The following is an 18826-nucleotide window of genomic DNA, read 5'->3' on the forward strand; positions in this document are numbered from 1 at the left end:
TGTATTTAGTTTATGAAATTCTGTGCTTTAAATAAAGCTCATATACCTAGAGTTATTAATTTCTCATTTTATCCGGCCCGTTGAAAGTGCTGAATTACCTAATGTGGCCCGCGTTTCGAAAACTTTGGAGACCCCTGGTCTAGCTAATGTGGGACCCTCAACGTCTCACAACCCTGTAGGCCTTCATGGTCTGTTACAGCGATAGCTTCACTTTATTTACTTTACTTTTACTATGCCATGAAAATATATGGGCTAGTGGAGGTACTGCTCCACCATTCTTGACTTCGACACCGTAACACGTGTTGCGTGGGATGGAAAGACATTTCGAGGGTCGCACAAAACCAATTCGTGGGCCAGATGCCGCCTGCGTGCCGCCAATTGGACAGCCCTACTTTTTTTTCTAACTTTTTCAACCTTTCATCCGCGAGCGTTTTGTGAGTGGTACGTAGAGGTTCTCCAGACTTAGAGCATTTTAAGTCGGGAAAACCTCCATGGGCTAAAAAGACAGTCCAGTGATTGGCGTATTGGCCCGAAGTACTGAAGTAGGATTGTCCAATTTGCGGCAGGCAAGCGGCATCTGGTCCACTAATTGGTTTTGTGTGACCCTCGAAATGTTCTTCCATTGTTTTTCTACAAAGCAGTTACCGCGTACATCGAGAAATATCTCAAGCCGTGCATAGTTTGTCGGTGCATACAGGAAACGAATATCACAACTCAAACTACAACAGTTCTCGAGTTTATAAACCAAGAAGCAAAAAACTTCACAATCATGTTATTTCTCGTGTTTGAAAAAATATTCCTGCAAAGTTTATAGTGTCTTTATGTACTGAAAATTTTAACTTTCACGTTTGTTACATCTATGTCTTCTTCGGGTCAAAATTTCTCCATCTTCATGCTACTAGGAAGAGAAAGAAAATACTACAACAGAATGACACTAAGGCATGACATTCATGCCAAATGTCGTGATAATCGTCCAGTTTATTCTGAATGTGCTAAGCAAGTAGCAGACGCACATATAGCCTATGTATGAGCAATAATACAAAGTATACAAAGCAGCAAACAGACCTAATGTTTCTGGAAAGAAAATTAACCTGTTATGAACACTTTTGTTGCAGCCATTTCTTCAGAATACTTGACAATCTGAAACATTTCATAGCTCTTGTCCTTGAAGTTGTATAATCTCATTCTGTTACAGGAAAACAGAAATGATCCCTTAGCTGATGTAAGACCTGGATATAGAACTTGATCATTCATACACATGTAATCACCACTGCTCCTTAAGCACGGTGATTATTGCACGTACCACCTGCTTTAACATCAAAATCTTTGAATTTTGCTCACAGAGAATATTTATGTGTTTCATGTCAAAACAAGGGGGCACGCGGTAGTGTAGTTGGTTGAGGTACTATGCTACAAGCCGGAAGGTCGCGGGTTTAATTCCCGATGAGCTGGATTTTTTCAATTAACCTAATCCTTCCAGCCGCATTTTGCCCTGGGGTCGGCTCAGCCTCTAGCAGAAATGAGTACCAGAAAACTTCCTGGGGGGTAAAGGGCAGCCGGAGCGTAAGGCTGACAACTTTACCGCCATCTCTGAGCCGATTGTCTAGAGCAAATTTGGGAGCCTCGACAACCCTATATGCCTTCACGGCCTCTTACAGGGATAGTTTTACCTTACCTTATCTTTACGTCAAAACAAACGGTGATTATTTCCCTAAACAGCATTAACCGGCTGGTCTTTGTAGTCGAAACGTAACGAGTTTTCTGTGAAATAAAATTGAATGTTTATATTTCATATTATTTAGTGGAAATTTATGGGATCCGAGATAGCTCAGTCGATAGCTATGGCTGGACGACTGGGGTTCGATTCCCAGTAAGGGCATGAATTTTCTCCGTCCCGTCCAAACCAGGTTTGGAGCCCACCCAGCCTCGTGGCCAGTTGGTACGAGCGGCTGTCTCCCCGTGGGTAGAGCGGTGACCACTCACCTCACCTAGTCCCAAGTCCACTCCCCCCGCATATCTTCATGGCGTGGTGCTTAAGTAAGTAATCACATGGACTTTTTCTTTTAGCGGGAATTAACGCCTCTACGGTTCACCGTGAATGTTCCCGTCACAGTATATATATATATATATATCGCTTGACTAAAACAGTTGTCCAGCAGGTTGGGCCTACGTATATCATAAGATGCATTTACACGTGAAATAAAAACAAACTCCTTGGTTTCAGTCCGCAAGCGAACTGTACCGACCGAGCGACCGCCGCTTGTCGGCGAAGTTAGTGCCAACTTTTGCGGACAGAGAGTATCGCGTGGTCAGCGCAACGGATTCCCACGGCCGTTAATTTTGGGTTTCTACACCGGAGCCGCTACTTTTTCATTCAATTAGCTCCTCAATTATCTTCAGGAGGCTGAGTGGACCCCGTTCCAGACCCACTATTTCTCAGGAAATCTGGTAGCGCCGGGAATCGAATCCGGGACCTCTGGATCTGTAGGCAGGAACTCTGACCACTATACATAATGACATCTTATACAGAGTGGAGGGAAGTCCCTGAGTCAACATCACGATTCGGGACATCCACGCGGAAAAGTGTTAGTATGAGAACGTCAGTGTATGGAGTTTATGTGCGGGCGATGTTATCACAGTTTCTCCTGACTTTCCTTGTTCTCTTCGCATGGCTGTCCGAACAATCGCCTATCCTCTGTATTTTCTCAGGATTACAGCTTTTTCCTGAAATAATGCAATGTGAAAGTCGAAACAAAATCTCTTCTTAAATTATCGTCTACCATCAGTGGTGTAGATATTAATAATCCTGCATCGTATTCAGCAGAGCTCCGTTCGAATCTCGACTACTCTGACTGAAATAGTGGAATATCCATTGAAAATTCAAAGGGAGCTTCAACAATTCCGGTCTTGAGTTACTGCTTCCGCATAGGCCGCGCCATAGCTCAAGCGGTTAGTCGCTGGCCTCCAACCGCGGCGGCCCGGGTTCGATCCCGGGTCTGGTCAAGTGGGATTTGTTGTGGACAAAGTGGCGCTGGGGCAGGTTTTCTCCGAATACTTCGGTTTCCCCTACCAATCTTCATTCCACCAACTGCTCCACAATCACCCTCACCTATCATCTGGGGCTGGTACAATAGGCCAGAAGTGGCCGCAGTACAAGGGACTTAGTCCCACCCCACTAGCAATAAAAAGAATTACTGCTTCCACGGGCTTTTTCTTCCGTTGATCCACTTCTATATACACGTACAGTAAGCACTGGGTGAAACTCTTAATTCACCATTTCATTGAATATGGACGCTGTGAACTTTAAATATTCCGAAAAGGCAACTTGATATATTAGTAGTACCGGGGCACGCTGTAGCGTAATTGGTTGAGGCACTATACTACAAGCCGGAAGGTCGCGGGTTCTTTACCGTGAAGGAAAGCCATAATCTAGAGCATTTCCGGCCGCTTCCTCCGGTGTTCTCGTAACATGTTGCGCAACTCGCCATGATGGTGATAGATTCGGCGTTCTTCGTCATAACGTGGGTATTCCCACAACATAAAAAAATACTCTAACATTATATCCATAGATGAATGCATATAATGTAAAATTGTTGATATGTATGCAGTAAATGTGTGTAATCCATCTAAATATGTATATAAAATAGAACGTACGCTCAGACGTGCAAGTGAGGATGTCTAAGAGTGAGCTCCTGAACAGAATGTTAGCAGCGAAAAGAGATTAAGTAAGAATAGACTGGAGAAAACTGCATAATGAGGAGCTCCGTAATTTACATTCTTGATCAAATCAAAAAGGATGACGTGGGTAAGGAAAATAGCACGCATAAGGGAGAGAGGAGAAACTCCGTGGCCTGTAGTCCGCAAGCGAACTATACCGGCCGAACGACCGCAGCTTGTCAGCGAAGTTAGTGCCAACTTTTGCGGATAGAGTGTGTCACGTAGTCAGCACAACGAATCCCTACGGCCGTTACTCTCAGTTCTCTAAACCGGAGCCGCTATTTCGTTGAAATAGCTCCTCAATTATCCTCACGAGGCTGTGTGGACCCCGTTCCAGATCCACTACTTCTCAGAAAATCTGGTAGCGCCGGGAATAGAACCAGGGACCTCTGGATCTATAGCCAGGAACTCTGACCACTAGACCACAGAGGAGATCATAGAGAGGAGAAAGCCTTGAGTATAGGAATCTGAAAGAAAGAGCCCAGTTTGGAGATCTAGGCGTAAATGGTACGGTAACATTAAATGTATGTTAGAAATACAGTGTATGAATGTGTACTGAAATCCTACATCTCAGGAGCTAATGGCCGGCTGTTGTTCATTTAACATAGAGGTTAGGAACTCAAAATATGCCGAGCTTCGAAAGATAGGAGGATTGGTGAATAAATGAATTGAAACGGATGTAGAAGGAAGCGGTTGTGACCTAGCTTCAGATCGTATCTAGGTTCCAAGAGATAAATAGGCTATGAAGTTTACTGTCTTGTAGAATATGACCGTCCTACCCAGAAGAAAAAGTTAGCACTTTCTTCTGAAACGTCGGTATACATGCCAGACTGCATGGCGTCACTTCTCAGAAGACAGTAATCTTATTGTTTCGGAGGTTGTGAACCCGTTCCGGATCGTGTTCAGTGGCCGAGTTCAGTTGAACCTTCGGTTTCTAGTTTCTACGTAATGATACCAGGAAACGTAACGTGTGGACGTAGCTCACTGGCACAGTCGCACGTATCCATGAGGTGCGTTCCTTTCGGCACGGAGGATGTTACAGGATACGAGTAGTTAATGTTCGCCTTTCCTTTCCGCTGCTTACATCCGAGGAGAACCTCTATGGAGGTCACGACCTGGAACCAAAGTTGCGGGCTACATGCCCTTCCCAGCCAGCCGAACTCCTTAGTCTCTTTTACATGTAACACAGCATTTAGTTCTAGGATTTTTTTTAATACAAGTCAAATCAGGCAAGGAAACTTACAAATTTGTTCTTCGATTTCCTTCTGACAACTTCTACGCGAAGTTCATTCAATTGAAGACAAATCCGGCGCCACAGTTTCAGCGCACATCGTTCAGTCTCTAGATATGAAGAGGGAGGAGGTTTTGTCGTCAATTTATCCGTGTATTTCTCGCCATCTGCGCTCCTAAAGAGTGACTTAATGAATTATTTAGTCAGTTTTCAGCTAATTCGTTAGTCAATCTGCCACTAAAGAAACTACAGCCCCAGTGGGCCTAGGCCTAACTCCATGAACTTCTTGTTAATCGGTTAAATAGCAGTATTTCTGTGTTTGTGTTCGTGCGTGAGAGAGAGGGAGAGAGAGAGAGAGAGTTTAGAGGTGTGTAAGTATCCATGGTTATTTACGCCTGTACAGAAATCAGACTAGAAAACCTTTTGTTTAACACACTGTAACAGTAATTAAAAAAAAACAGTTCTGTATCAGACTGTAAAATTGTTTAACACCAATAAATACAGTAAGCAATACTGTGTTAAAAATCTTAATAGAAACAAAAATCTGGAAGCAACAATAAACACGAAACGGCCCAAACTTGAAATAAAGTGAAATCAGATAACTAGAATTATCAACCCCTATGCTTCGAAGGAATATTACGACGTTGATGTGCGTCAGTTTAACCCCTTGTAGTAAGAGTTAGAGTTAATTTACGACTGACAGTTTACCGCCAATCAGTTCGTCTTGACGCCAAGCCCCTTGAGACTCACGACCAGTAATTTTACTTTCCAACTGAACACTTGCGGTTATAGTCCTTATGTAACATCCTCTCTGAGGAGAGGATAAGTTTGTCGTTTACAATTGATGCTAGTCCTCGCCAGCGCAGTCGTTCTCAGGTCCGAGTCCCACTGGACTCATGAACTCATGACCACATGTTACTGTCTCAGATTCCAGACTCCCCTAACTTGGAGGGCCAGGTCCCCGTATTTGTATCCCCTAGGAACAGGGTGGCCCAGTTACACCCCCAGGCACTGGGTTCCCTTTTCGTCGCCTCCTATGACTCGCAGGGCTACGGTAGAAGTATTCGACCCCATCTCCACACGGGGAGTGCGAAAACATTGCGTTTCCCTTACAGAAAAGCAACCAGTAAATGCTCTTTAAGGGAAAAGTAGTTATTAATTCTGAGGATCACACAAAACCTCTAAATACACATGTGGGAAAACTACATAGGTTTCCAGCGTTAAATGAGGTGATGCATACAGTAACCACTGTAGTTGGGCCGCGCCATAGCTCAAGCGGTTAGTCCCTGGCTTCCCACCGCGGCGGCCTGGGTTCGATCCCGGGTCTGTGAAGTGGTATTTGTGGTGGATAAAGTGGCGCTGGGGCAGGTTTTCTCCGAGTACTTCGGTTTCCCCTGCCAATCTTCATTCCACAATCACCCTCACCTATCATCTGGGACTGGTAAAATAAGTCAGAAGTGGCCGCAATACAAGGAACTTAGTCCCACCCCACTAGCAATAAAAGAAAACACTGTACTTCAAAGAATACTGAAAGCAACTTGAGAAAGACTAGGAATCTCTATCTTAGCCACTCAGTGACAAAACCAATATGTTGCGAACTGCACATATAGGGGTGAAACTAAACATGAATGCATGAAGTAGCGTTGTGTTCATTGAAGAGTCACGAAAGTTCGGTCATAATGTGTCCATTGTTGTTATGTATGTATAGGTGCACTTGGATGAAGCATAAAGAACGTTAGCTGCACACCATTTCTTCTGCAATCTCTTCCTTCGTGTTGCATATTTTTGTGAGGTCCATTCTAACTTCTCTCATCCGACAGGTCAGTAGTTGCCCTTAATATTTTCCTCTCCCTCTTTCAAACAAAAAAGGAAACAAACTCCGTGATTTTAGTCCGCAAGCGAACTATACCGACCGAGCGACCGCCGCTTGTCGGCGAAGTTTAGTGCCAACTTTTGCGGATAGAGGGTGTCGCGTGGTCAGCGCAACGAATCCTCGCGGCCGTTAATTTCGGTTTTCTAGACCAGAGCCGCTATTTCGTTGAAATAGCTCCTCAGTTATCCTCACGAGGCTGAGTGGACCCTGTTCCAGACCCTCTGCTTCTCAGGAAATCTGGTAGCGCAGGAAATCGAGCCCGGACCTCTGGATCTGTAGCCAAGAACTCTGACCACTAGACCAGAGAGGCGGTCCCTCTCTTTCTTTATAAAAATAAATAAGCTGTAGATAATGTTTGTGTTACTGTTGCCCTTGTCCCTCTAGCTACGATACAGCACGAATGCAGACACCCGAGATCAGATTAGCCTTGAAGACTAATCATCTGCGAAGTAAGGAGTTGAGCGTTTTTGTTGAAGTTCTATGAAGATTCTGGTTGTGATCATGATAAGGAGACTGTAAAAGTAATCATTTCATTTCGTTTAATTTACTGAAGTGCTTGTCAGTAGGTAAAAGCTAATTATAAGCATGCACTGAAGATTAAAATTAATACAGAAGACATTAACACACATGGACAAAGAATAAGATGAACTGCACAAAGAATATAACGCTAAAACTGAGTCACAAAACGAAACACTGAGGTGCGAAAAAGTAACTTTAACAAAGACATTGACCTTGCTTATACAGAACTATAATTTTGCCTGTTTTTGTGAATCGGTGTGAAACTTGGTCTCTGATATTAAGGGAGGAGCAAGGACTGAGGGTGTTTGAGAACAGGGTACTGAGGAGATATAATGAGCGAAGAGGGATGAACTGATAAGAGAATGGAGAAAACTACATAATGAGGAAATTCATAACTGTACTCTTCGCCAAGTATAATTAGAATGGGTGATGTTCAGTCTACTGTGACATACAAGTTCACAACACTTCAATCCTGGCTCACATTACATGCTTCGATTCAAAAGAATCATCCTCAGAGGAAACACTGTCACATAAGATAAGATAAGATTACCCACTCTGTAATTAATAGTGTGACGGACCAGAATGAGACAAATAAAATTATAATTAGAATCATCAAGTAGAAGAGGATGAGATGTGTAAGGCATGTAGCACGCATTGGAAAGAAGATTAATGCATATAGGATATTTGTGAGAAATCCCGAAGGGAAGGGACCAAGACGTAGGTGGGAGGATAATATTAAAATGGATCTTAGAGAGATAGAATGGGGTGGTACGACTGGAGGATAGAGACCAACCGAGAGCTCTTCAGGTTCAGGTTCCATGAAATGCTGGGAAGTTCTTCAGTAGCTGCCCAACTGGCGGCTTCTCAAGAAGGGCTGAGCTCCATGAAGGCAGTATTTTCTCCTAATACATAAGTGAAAAAGCAAAAAAAGTATATAAATGTAATTTATAAAATTAAGAACCCCGCTATAGGGAACTCGGCACTAGGTTGGGCTGAGTGGTCAGATTTATGCCCCGGCCGCTTTACCCCCGAGGAAAGAGCTTCCTGTAGTCATTGGGCAGGAGATTGGGTGGGCCCCAGAGCCAGTCTGGACGTAGTGGCGAAGAGAGAAATCTATTATGCTGTCGGGAATCAAATCCCGGTCGTCTTATACGTAGACAGCCATAATGCAAAACTGTAGCAGTAATATAAATGCAATCGCTGGTGTCTGTCTCAACCATTATCACAAACTTTCAGGGAATTATTGTGCACCCGGTTTGGATCCAGACCAAAAGGTATATTTACTCGTAAAGAACACTAGAAATCCTTAATCAAACTGACAATGGGAAACGAACTCGTATATTGAATGGATCCTTGTCATAAACGTTTAGAAAATTACATTGACTGAAATTTACGTGTAAATAAACAAACGGCACAGAATAATGCACCGTGTTCCGTAGTTCAGTTGCCTGCTAGGACAAAACATGCCGCTTTATGTCCTGTTTCCATGACGTAAAATACAGCGGAAGAGTTTAAGCCCTCCATTGTTAAGTTCTCCATGTAAACATCTCTTTCCTTGTTCCGTACAGGTGAAGTGAATCATCAACTGCGTCACTCCTTTCAGTCAGATATCGCTCCGCTTGCATCAGTATTCAAGCGCTTGCTACAGACGAAGTAGGACGTGTCTTTGTTTTATTTTGCGTATTAACACGTGTCAGCAAACCGATCGCAGTAAGTATTCTACTACAACTAATTTCGCTACGGCCGCGTCATAGCTCAAGCGGTTAGTCGCTGGCTTCCTACCACGGCGGCCCGGGGTCGATCCCGGGTCTGGTCAAGTGGGCTTTGTTGTGGACAAAATGGCGCTGGGGCAGGGTTTCTTCCAGTACTTCGGTTTCCCCTCCCAATCTTCATTCCACCAATTGCTCCACAATCACCCTCACCTATCATCTGGGGCTGGTACAATAGGCCAGAAGTGGCCGCAGTACAAAGGACTTAGTCCCACCCCACTAGCAATAAAAAGAATTTCGCTACCTAAACCACGTGACAGGTTAACTTCTCGCATATGTCAAGAAATTCCTCCCAAAATTTCCTTACTTTGGTCACAAGAAAGCGAAACTGATCCATAACCCGAGCCAGCTGAATCCATTCATCACCATCACATTCTCTTTCTGTAATATTAATTCTAATATCTTTGAATTTGAGACTCTCACATCGTCGGTTATGAAGAGTGTTATTTTCTGGGATATAACGCCGTGTAATCGGGTGAAAGCCAGCCGACGTTTCGGAGGAAAATGTCGCCTCCATCTTCAAAGTCGAAGAGTAAACCAAACAAAACCTGCTTAATGCTGGTTTCTACAGAGTGACCCAGAAGTCAGTTAACCTGATATATTCTCTCGTAGTAACGGGAATGTTCAGATGTAAACCTGCCAGTCAATTTGTAGAGCGGTATCACAGCGCTGTGAGTTGTGTGCTGAACATGGATAATCTCATTTCAAGCAATTTTTGTAAATTTATTAAGTATGAAAGGAATTTCTGGCGTATTTTAGCGTACATTTTACTAACCACTAAACTGACTTTTGGGTTACATTGTATTCTGGTTTACACTTCGACCATGAAGGAAGTGGAGAAATGTTCCTTGGAATCGTGGGTTGAATTTCACCGAACTACAGGGCGTTATACCTCAGAGGATATAACTGTTCAGTTTAAAGTTATTCCAGCATATATCTGTGCGTCTGTTCCCTTTCAGTCCTCTAATACGTATTTTGTATGCATTTCTCAACTCTCCCGTGTATGCTACATGTCCTGTCCCTCTCATTTTCCTTGATTTGAACACCGTAAAAGTATTTCGTGCCGGTCACGGTAGCCGAGCGGTCTAAGGCATGTACTGTCTTTGCTCGCTTGGAAACCGTGATCGTGGGTTCGAATCCCACTCCGGGCATGGATGTTTAGTTTGTGTGCGTGCGTTTTTCTGTGTTTGTGTACAGGTAGAGGCTTTGCGACGAGCTGATCACCCGCCCAAGGAGTCCTACCTAATGTGTAAGATCTAGAAAAAACCGAAGTGAACGGAGAAGTTGATGGAGGTAGGCTTAGGCCCACTGGGGCTGTAGTGCCAAGGGAAAAAAATGGTATTTCGTAAAGAGTACAAATTATGAAGCTCCTCAGCGTGTAATTTCCACCGCCTTCCAGTTATTTTCTGTGTCTTGGATTCAGATATTTTCAATATTCTCGATCTACGTTTTTCTTTTGGAGCGAGACGAATTTTCACACCCTTGTACAACATGAAACAGTTTATCTTTGCGTATTTTAACACGAATGTAGCCTGTTCTCTCGTATTAACTACACAACTGAAACAGTTCCTGCTTCTTAAGATTTGTTTTCCTTTATGCGTTACACACATTTGTGTCTAGTATCTCCAGTCGGTCCGGTCATCGGACTTCTTAAGGGGGTGGGGATCATACCCCGTTGCCGGTAGGTTTGTAGCGAAGGCTCCACTACGATATTCTTGTAGTATGTGGCATGGCCAAGTATTCTCATGATCCATATATAATCATTCGATAAAAAATTAGAATTTTCACTAATGTTATCATTCTGTTTGTGATCTCATATAACTAGATTAAGGCCCTATTTCTTAAGAATTTCATTTCGCTTGCCCTGAGGCTCTTTTTATTTCTCTTTATCCATAATTTACTCCTATACAGTAAGCTTACAAGTGACGTACTTGCTACAATTTTAAAATAATGTAAATTTACTCACTTTGTAATACTTCATTTATATAATTACATGTTTCTATATTTTTAAACCTACAACCTCATAGCACGGCAGTGTACATTATAAAAATTTTATATTGTTTATTTTTCCTATTTGGGTGTTCTCTATTGTTTCACACTTGAGGCTACTTTCGTTTTAAAGGCCATTACTTTGAATCTTCACTTTAAACTGGTTCGTAATTAGGAGCTCCACATAGTAAAATTATGCGACTTTTTTTTCCCCTTGGCACTACAGCCCCAGCGGGCCTAGGCCTACCTCCATGAACTCCGTTCACAAAATTATGCGAATAGAATTTCATTTTAATTCTCCTTTGTCTAGCAACTGGTTCAGTACATACATACAGGTATTATATTGTGACGTATTGCAGACTTGTCGCAATCATAAATTAGTCCTTTCTCAAATTTTTAGAGTCGAAAAAGCCTTTCGATATATCGCAGGATCAGAGATACAAAAGAATATATCTGAATCCCCGTCTGTCCTGTGTTTCAGAACGGTTCATTCCTATTACAAGTTTAAAGGAACAAGTGCGCAAACAAAACAAATCAAATCTCAACGGAATAATTCGATATAAGGATGACGTAACTGTAGACTAAGATCCGTTTCCTACATATGATGCGAAACTGGCGCACCCACACGGAGATCTGTTGTATCAAGAATACAATGGAGAATGCTTTCCTTCTTCCTCAGAACGGGTCATGATTCAGTCCTTGTATTTTGGAGGAGTAGGAGGAGGAGGAGGAAGAAGGTAAAAGTAATTCGTTAAGTTTTGCGAGTGACATACTTCTGTCCAGAAGACAAAATAAATTCTGCAGTTATTACTAAAGACAATATTGCGTATTGTAATCGCGGTATTTTTATCTTGTGATGAAGAGGACAAAAGGGTTTGTCCTAGATAAAATTATCCTTCTTTTGTAATCTTATCCTAACCTCAATCTGAAGTACCGCACACACTGGAAACCATTGTCTTAGTGCAAGACCTACGAAAACGTTTGAACACAAAGGTTGAGGAATGTATAGCTTTAGATTTTAACGCTGAAAACGTTATTATGCGAGGGTACAATTGGATGAAGCCGGAAGTGACAGCGTAACATTTGTGCAAAGGCACAATAGATCCCTGTGGTCGCGGTGCAAGGGCCAAGAAGGCCCAACCCTTATACATTCATTGAGCATTGGTGCAACCTCTTACGTAACCGCTGATAACTCAAGACCTATAGCGTATCTTATATTAGAAGTTATATGTACGTAAATGAAAGAAAAAAGACTGATCTATAAAAAAATATGTTTATTTTATTCCCAAAATAAAATTGTACATTGAAGAAAGCAGTCTTCTGGGATGTGGCGCCGTGTAGATGTGGTATTAACCGACGTTTCGGAGGAACGTATCGCCTCCATCTTCAGGGTAGAAGACGTTCCTCCGAAACGTCGGTTAACACAATATCTACACGGCGTCACATCCAAGAAGACTGTTTTCTTCATAGTAACCACCGTGAAAACCTCAAATCTTACATAAAATTGTACATTGTTTAAACAATTACCCAAAACTTATAATAATTTTATAGACTTTCAACTGCCTGCCACGGCTAAACCGTAAGAGATGGACCCGAACATATTGCGAGTGAAATGCGTAATAAGTGGGAGCATCTAAAAATGCAGCCCGTTTTGGTCCATCTCCAGTACCTTTTCAGTATCTCCAGGATTCTGTATTCTGTTTCTGTAGTCAGAGTCAGAGTCCGAGTCAGAGTCAGAGTCAGAGTCAGAGTCCGAGTCCGAGTCAGAGTCAGAGTCAGAGTCAGAGTCAGAGTCAGAGTCAGAGTCAGAGTCAGAGTCCGAGTCCGAGTCCGAGTCCGAGTCCGAGTCCGAGTCCGAGCCACTTTACGACTGGCGGTTTATTGCCAATCAGTTCATCTTGGCGTCAGGCCCCTTGAGGACCACGACCAAAGATTTCTTTTTTCCAACTGCCGTGATAGTAGGCACTCCCTCGTAGGGTTCCATTGTGCTCTTTTGAGATCGCTCCGCGTCGGGAACCGTTGTAATTACCGTAGCAACCGTATCTGCATAGTAGATTGTCGTAGAAATTCATCGTCGGTGCTGAGCGTTGAAGCTGGAATGCGTTTAGCCAACCTTTACTTAGTAATATGTGACTTCGTTGTGGGAACAATGTTTACCCAGACGTTGGCTGGTACATGTATAGTAATGTTTCAATAAAGCTTCAATTTTAATGTACAGAGTACATATTTTTTTTTCCTTGGCACTACAGCCCCAGTGGGCCTAGGCATACCTCCATGAACTTCTCCGTTCACTTTGGTTTTTCTAGATCTTACACATTCGGTAGGACTCCTTGGGCGGGTTATCAGCTCGTCACAAGGTCTCTACCTGTATACAAACACAGAAAAACGCGCACACACAAACTAAACATCCATGCCCTGAGTGGGATTCGAACCCACGATCCCGGTTTCTAAGCGAGCGAAGACAGTAGATGCCTTAGACCGCTCGGCTACCGTGACCGGAACAGAGTACATTAATTCAAACAAAAATCCCATTTTAATACCGTTTTCAGTGTTAATCCTGGGATCCAAGGTTCTCCAATCATTGTTCTCTGTTATGGTCACAGTTATGGGAAAGGCTGTATGTCACAAATCAGCAGATACACAGTAGAAGTTTATAGTTTAAATAAACAATTCATTCGCTCCATGAATATGTGAAAACTAGAATAACGGTGATAGGATATTCAACAGAAATTTATCGAACACGCTGTCGGTTGATTAGCGCTCCTGCATGTTCGGAATATCACGGCTTAAAACCCCGGACACTGGCTATTCTGACTGAATTTTCTCACGACTTCCATCAGCCCCTCGAAGAAAACACTGGGACAGTACCTCGAAGTATGCCATGACCGCATCCTTCCACATCCTTTCAAATTCATTCACGAATCATCCTACTGTCCTCCGCTGTGTAGTCTGAGTAACTGACCAAGCAGGAGGACCTGGTTTCTAATCTCGGCCCTAGAAACGGACATCCTGAATGGTTTAGTTTTTTAGTTTCTTGGAGTGGGGTGAGACTGAGCCCACTTGGTACGTCGGTCACGGTTCGGCTTATTGTAGCAGCCACGGATGATAGATGATGAGTGTGGAGCAGTCGGTGGAATGAGAATTGGCAGGGGAAACCAAAATACTCGGAGAAAACCTACTCTAGTGCCACTTCGTCCACCACAAATCCCATGTGGCGTGAACTGAGCTCGAACCCGGGTCGCCGCGGTGGGAAGTTGGCGACTAACCGCCTGAGTTATGGCACGGCCTGACGTCCTGATTAAGTTGCACCCCCTAGGCTTGCCTAGCTTGGTGTATTATTGACTCTACGTACTGAGGTTTGCCTTCCAAGCCTAGATACGAATAGTAGGCTAATTTCAAATTAGGCGCGATCGGTTCCTTCCACATCTTTCGTTAATTCATTTTTCACTAATCATATTATCATTTAACGAGATGACGTGATAGGAGATTGGAGAAAACTGCACAATGAAGAGCTTCATAACGTGTATTCTTCTCCAAATATGATTAGAATCATCAAGTCAAGGAGGATGAGATGGGTAGGGCATGTAGCACGAATGGGGAAGAGGAAAAATGCATATAGGATATTGGTGGGAAAGCCGGAAGGAAGGAGACCACTGGGAAAACCAAGGCGTAGAAGAGTGGACAATATTAAAATGGATCTTAGAGAGATAGGATGGGATGGTATGGATTGGATCTACCTGGCTAAGGATAGGGACCTTCGGTTTCCATAAAATCCTCGGAAGTTCTTGAGTAGCCGCACAATTGGGAGCTTCTGAAAAAGTGCTCATCTCCATGAGAGTGAGTGATATTATCATTTAACATTCTGTAGTCTGAGCTGTCGAAATCACCGTCAAATAAATCATCGATAAGTTTTAAAAGGAACCAAATTCTCCGAGAAATTAGAAGTTAAGTATTTCCCCTAGTATTCCTGTTAATTGAGTTTGCCGTATCTTCTCAGTTACGTACTCATGTTTGTGAAAATAAAAATTATCCTTACGTCGACTCAGGCATTGGCTGACATTGTGACCGTATTAGCTTCGGTTCTCATAAAGCGCTGTTGTCAAGAACTTTTTCCTCGTAACGAGTAACACGTGACAAGGCCAGGTGAATTGATTGACTGGGTTGAGAGCAACTTGTTCCGCTGGACTTTCGTGGCTATCAGTATATCAGAATAAAGACGATATGTACGAAAAACATAAAACAAACATAATCTCTATCTCAGGAATGAATTCCCTCCAGATTAGAAGTAAAATCTAAGATAAATACGAGTATTAAGCTATTCTTGTACTTAATTAATCACCACATCATGAAGATGTATGTGGGAGTGGCGGTATTGCTCCACGAATTATATACCGTGACACAATTTAGAGGATTGTAGTCAGCTAGAGGCCCTGGGAGTTTTATGTCCGGGAAATGACCCTTTGTTCTCATAGGATAAAAGTAAAAGTTCGATTTAATTTCTTTTAAAATCATAACCTCAAACTTTTACTTGTTATTTTGGTTGAGTGAAGTAGCCGGGATGGCGTAGTCGGTACAGCGACTGGCTACGGGCTGGATGACTGAGGGGGTCGGAGTTTGAATTCCGGTAGATTCAAGAATTTTCTCTTCTCCACATTGTCCAGACCGGCTCTGGGGCCCACCCAGCCTCCTATTCAAAGGATACCGGGGGCTCTTTCCCCAGGGGTAAAGCGGCAGGGGCGTAAAACTGACCACTCACCTACAACAAGTGCCGAGGTCAAGAAAGTGTGGATCTATACATCCACTCCCCCCTAGGCCTTCATGTCGTAGTGCTTAATTAGTTAAGCACAGGGACAACTTTTTTTTTTCTGTGGCGCTACAGCCCCAATTTGGGCCTAGGCCTACCTCCATGAAACTCACCGTTTCACTTCGGTTTACTAGATCTTACACATTCGGTAGGACTCCTTGGGCGAGTGATCAGCTCGTCGCAAGGCCTCTACCTGTACACAAACACAGACAAACGCACACAAACATCCATGCCCTGAGTGGGATTCGAACCCACGATCCCGGCTTCCGAGCGAGCGAAGACAGTGCGTGCCTTAGACCGCTCGGCTACCGTGACCGGCCAGGGACAACTTTACTATCCTTAATAAGAATGAACAATACTACATATCTTCTTGCAGTAGAGCAGTTTGACAAAAATAGCTCCGCAGTTTCCGAATTTTTGATCGATTCCATGAGTTTCCTATGGCCGAATGGCATTCAGTATGAGCGCGTATTGCTCTTTGTGACTGATGCCGCAAGTTGTATGATCAGATCGGGTACTGCCTTTTTTTTTATTGCTAGTGGGGTGGGACTAAGTCCCTTGCACTGCGGCCACTTCTGGCCTATTGTACCAGCCCCAGATGATAGGTGAGGGTGATTGTGGGGCAATTGGTGGAATGAAGATTGGCAGGGGAAACCGAAGTACTCGGAGAAAACCTGCCCCAGCGCCACTTTGTCCACCACAAATTCCACTTGACCAGACCCGGGATCGAACCCAGGCCGCCGCGGTGGGAAGCGAGCGACTAACCGCTTGAGCTATGGCGCGGCTCGGTACTGCGCTTAAAGTAGTATTTCCAAATATGACAAGGTCTTCTTGCCCAGGGGTTGCACCGTGTGACAAACAATTCGTACAAATATTCCACTTGTTGACAAGTTGGTATCTTCTATGAAGAAGGTATTTGTTAAAGCACCGAATAGAAAAGAAGCCTTTAAAGCAAGAACACGGAAAGTTCCACTTCCTCCAGAAGCAATTTTAACGCGCTGGGGCACTTGGCTCTGTGCAGTGAGTTATTTTACCAAACATTTAGAAACAGTTAGGAATGTCATGAATACATTTGATCCCAAAAGTGCAGCATCAATTCAAATTGCCCAAGATGTACTAAGAAAACGCAGAACTTGACACTACTATTTCCTGTATAACTGCTCACTTGTCTTCCATCCGCCAGTTCCTCACTGGAGGCAAGCTCCATTACTATATATTACAATACTATTTTGTATCAGTTGTTAAGTGTATAAGAAACCACTGTTGTTTCCAAATTGAATTCGGTTCCTGGAAGAGTTGAAGTAGTAAAGGGAAAGGTACATAGCATTGTCAAAAAATTAGGATATGAACAAATTTCTGAAATTTAAGAAATTTTAGCCGGTAAACGTACTGACCTGCCAAGTACAGAATCACTAACAGTGGAGCAAATAGTGGCTTTTGTACATGCGCCCTTAAGCTTCTGTGAGATGGAAAGATGTTTTTTTCCCGCAATAAGGACATCTTACGAGACAACAGGAGGCGACTTACTATGGCAAACCTAAAACATTTAGTAAATGTGAACTGCAGCAGAAGAGAAGTTGAAAGGTTGGAGAGCTAAATATGAGTACCATTTGTTTTTAACTTTTAATGAAAAAATATTGTCTTTGTTGCATGATTTGTGTTTAAGTATAGCGTTTCATTGCGAGTGAATCATTCAATGATTACATAAAATTAACTTAAATGTTTTTTTTTTTGGTTTTGAAATGTAAAATCAATTTTAATATTTGATATGAATTTTGTATGTGCACATTTCACGTGCATATTTTGGAATTTCTTCATGCATAAATGCATACACATTTAAGATTTATTGGGGCACAAAAATCCGGTCCCTAGTTATCGTACACATTAGTACCTCTCCATAAGGTACATTCGAAGTATTCCAGCGTGAGCTAGGAGCCAAATTCCGCCTCCTGTGTTTCTGTAAGTGTGAACGGTTTCAAGAGCCAAACCAGCATAATCAGCCAGAGTCTTGGGCTCTAGGATTTAGCCGTAAAGTCTGTATTCCAACTGCATATAGAACTCACGTCAACCGTCTCTGTGGTGTAGTGGTCAGAGTTCCTGGCTACAGATCCAGAGGTCCCGGGTTCGATTCCCGGCGCTACCAGATTTTCTGAGAAGTAGTGGGTCTGAAACGGGGTCCACTCAGCCTCGTGAGGATAATTTAGGAGCTCTTTCAAGGAAATATCGGCTCCGGCCTAGACAACTGAGATTAACGGCCGTAGGGATCCGTTACGCTGACCACGTGACACCCTTTCTCCGCAAAAAGTTGGCACTAACTTCGCCGACAAGCGGCGGTCGCTCGGTCGGTATAGTTCGCTTGAGGACTACAGGCCACGGAGTTTGTTTTTGTTGAACGTGTGTCGGCCGTTGCGTGGTTCTGAACTACGTCCTCGCATGTCACATATTTGTCCTTCCTCCGCGTGTGAGTCTACGTCCGTTCCACACAAGTATAGTATGGAAGCACCTTGGTAGCCCGCACAGCCACAAACTCGGCGTCACTGTTCCCTTATTTCATGGAGGCCTCAGGAGTTTTTGCTGCCACGGAAAATTTGTCAAGACCAATCTCACAAACTCACCTCTCTTGAGGTTAATTCTGCTGGTAACGGCATACAGGAAAGGTTGAATGAGAAGAGTCTGATTTCCTGATCATCTAAACATGAAAGTAGTCTATTTAAAGGCGCGTCCACATTGCTCGTGCTCGTGTGACTCGCTATGCTCGCGAGTAATGTGGACGATATGACAAGTCACGAGACAAGCAAATTTAAAATTTTTAATTTAAAAACTATAGCCAATAAATTAAAATACGACTACAGCCTATACGCACTACGAGTAAATATACGGATCCTCACGCGCCGAAGCCTGGCGAGCAACTGAAGTAGTGTGGA

General features: G+C 43.3%; 2 protein-coding genes across 4 annotated transcripts in view; one reads left to right on the forward strand and one right to left on the reverse strand.

The window, feature by feature from the left end:
* LOC111861778 (multiple inositol polyphosphate phosphatase 1) overlaps positions 1-18826 on the reverse strand; it is a 53966-nt gene that overhangs the window by 32877 nt on the left and 2263 nt on the right. The gene's annotated exons all lie outside the window — the stretch shown is intronic.
* The window catches only part of LOC111861782, a 32648-nt gene continuing 22744 nt past the window's right edge, over positions 8923-18826 (forward strand). The window contains exon 1 of one of the 3 annotated variants that reach the window (XM_023846632.2): positions 8923-9050. The gene's annotated coding sequence lies outside the window, so the exon portion shown is untranslated. The remainder of the gene's footprint in view (positions 9051-18826) is intronic. The other 2 variants (XM_023846628.2, XM_023846631.2) reach the window with 2 other exon arrangements.

This window comes from Cryptotermes secundus, unplaced genomic scaffold (assembly GCF_002891405.2).
Source record: "Cryptotermes secundus unplaced genomic scaffold, Csec_1.0 scaffold413, whole genome shotgun sequence".
NCBI classification, from domain to species: domain Eukaryota; kingdom Metazoa; phylum Arthropoda; class Insecta; order Blattodea; family Kalotermitidae; genus Cryptotermes; species Cryptotermes secundus.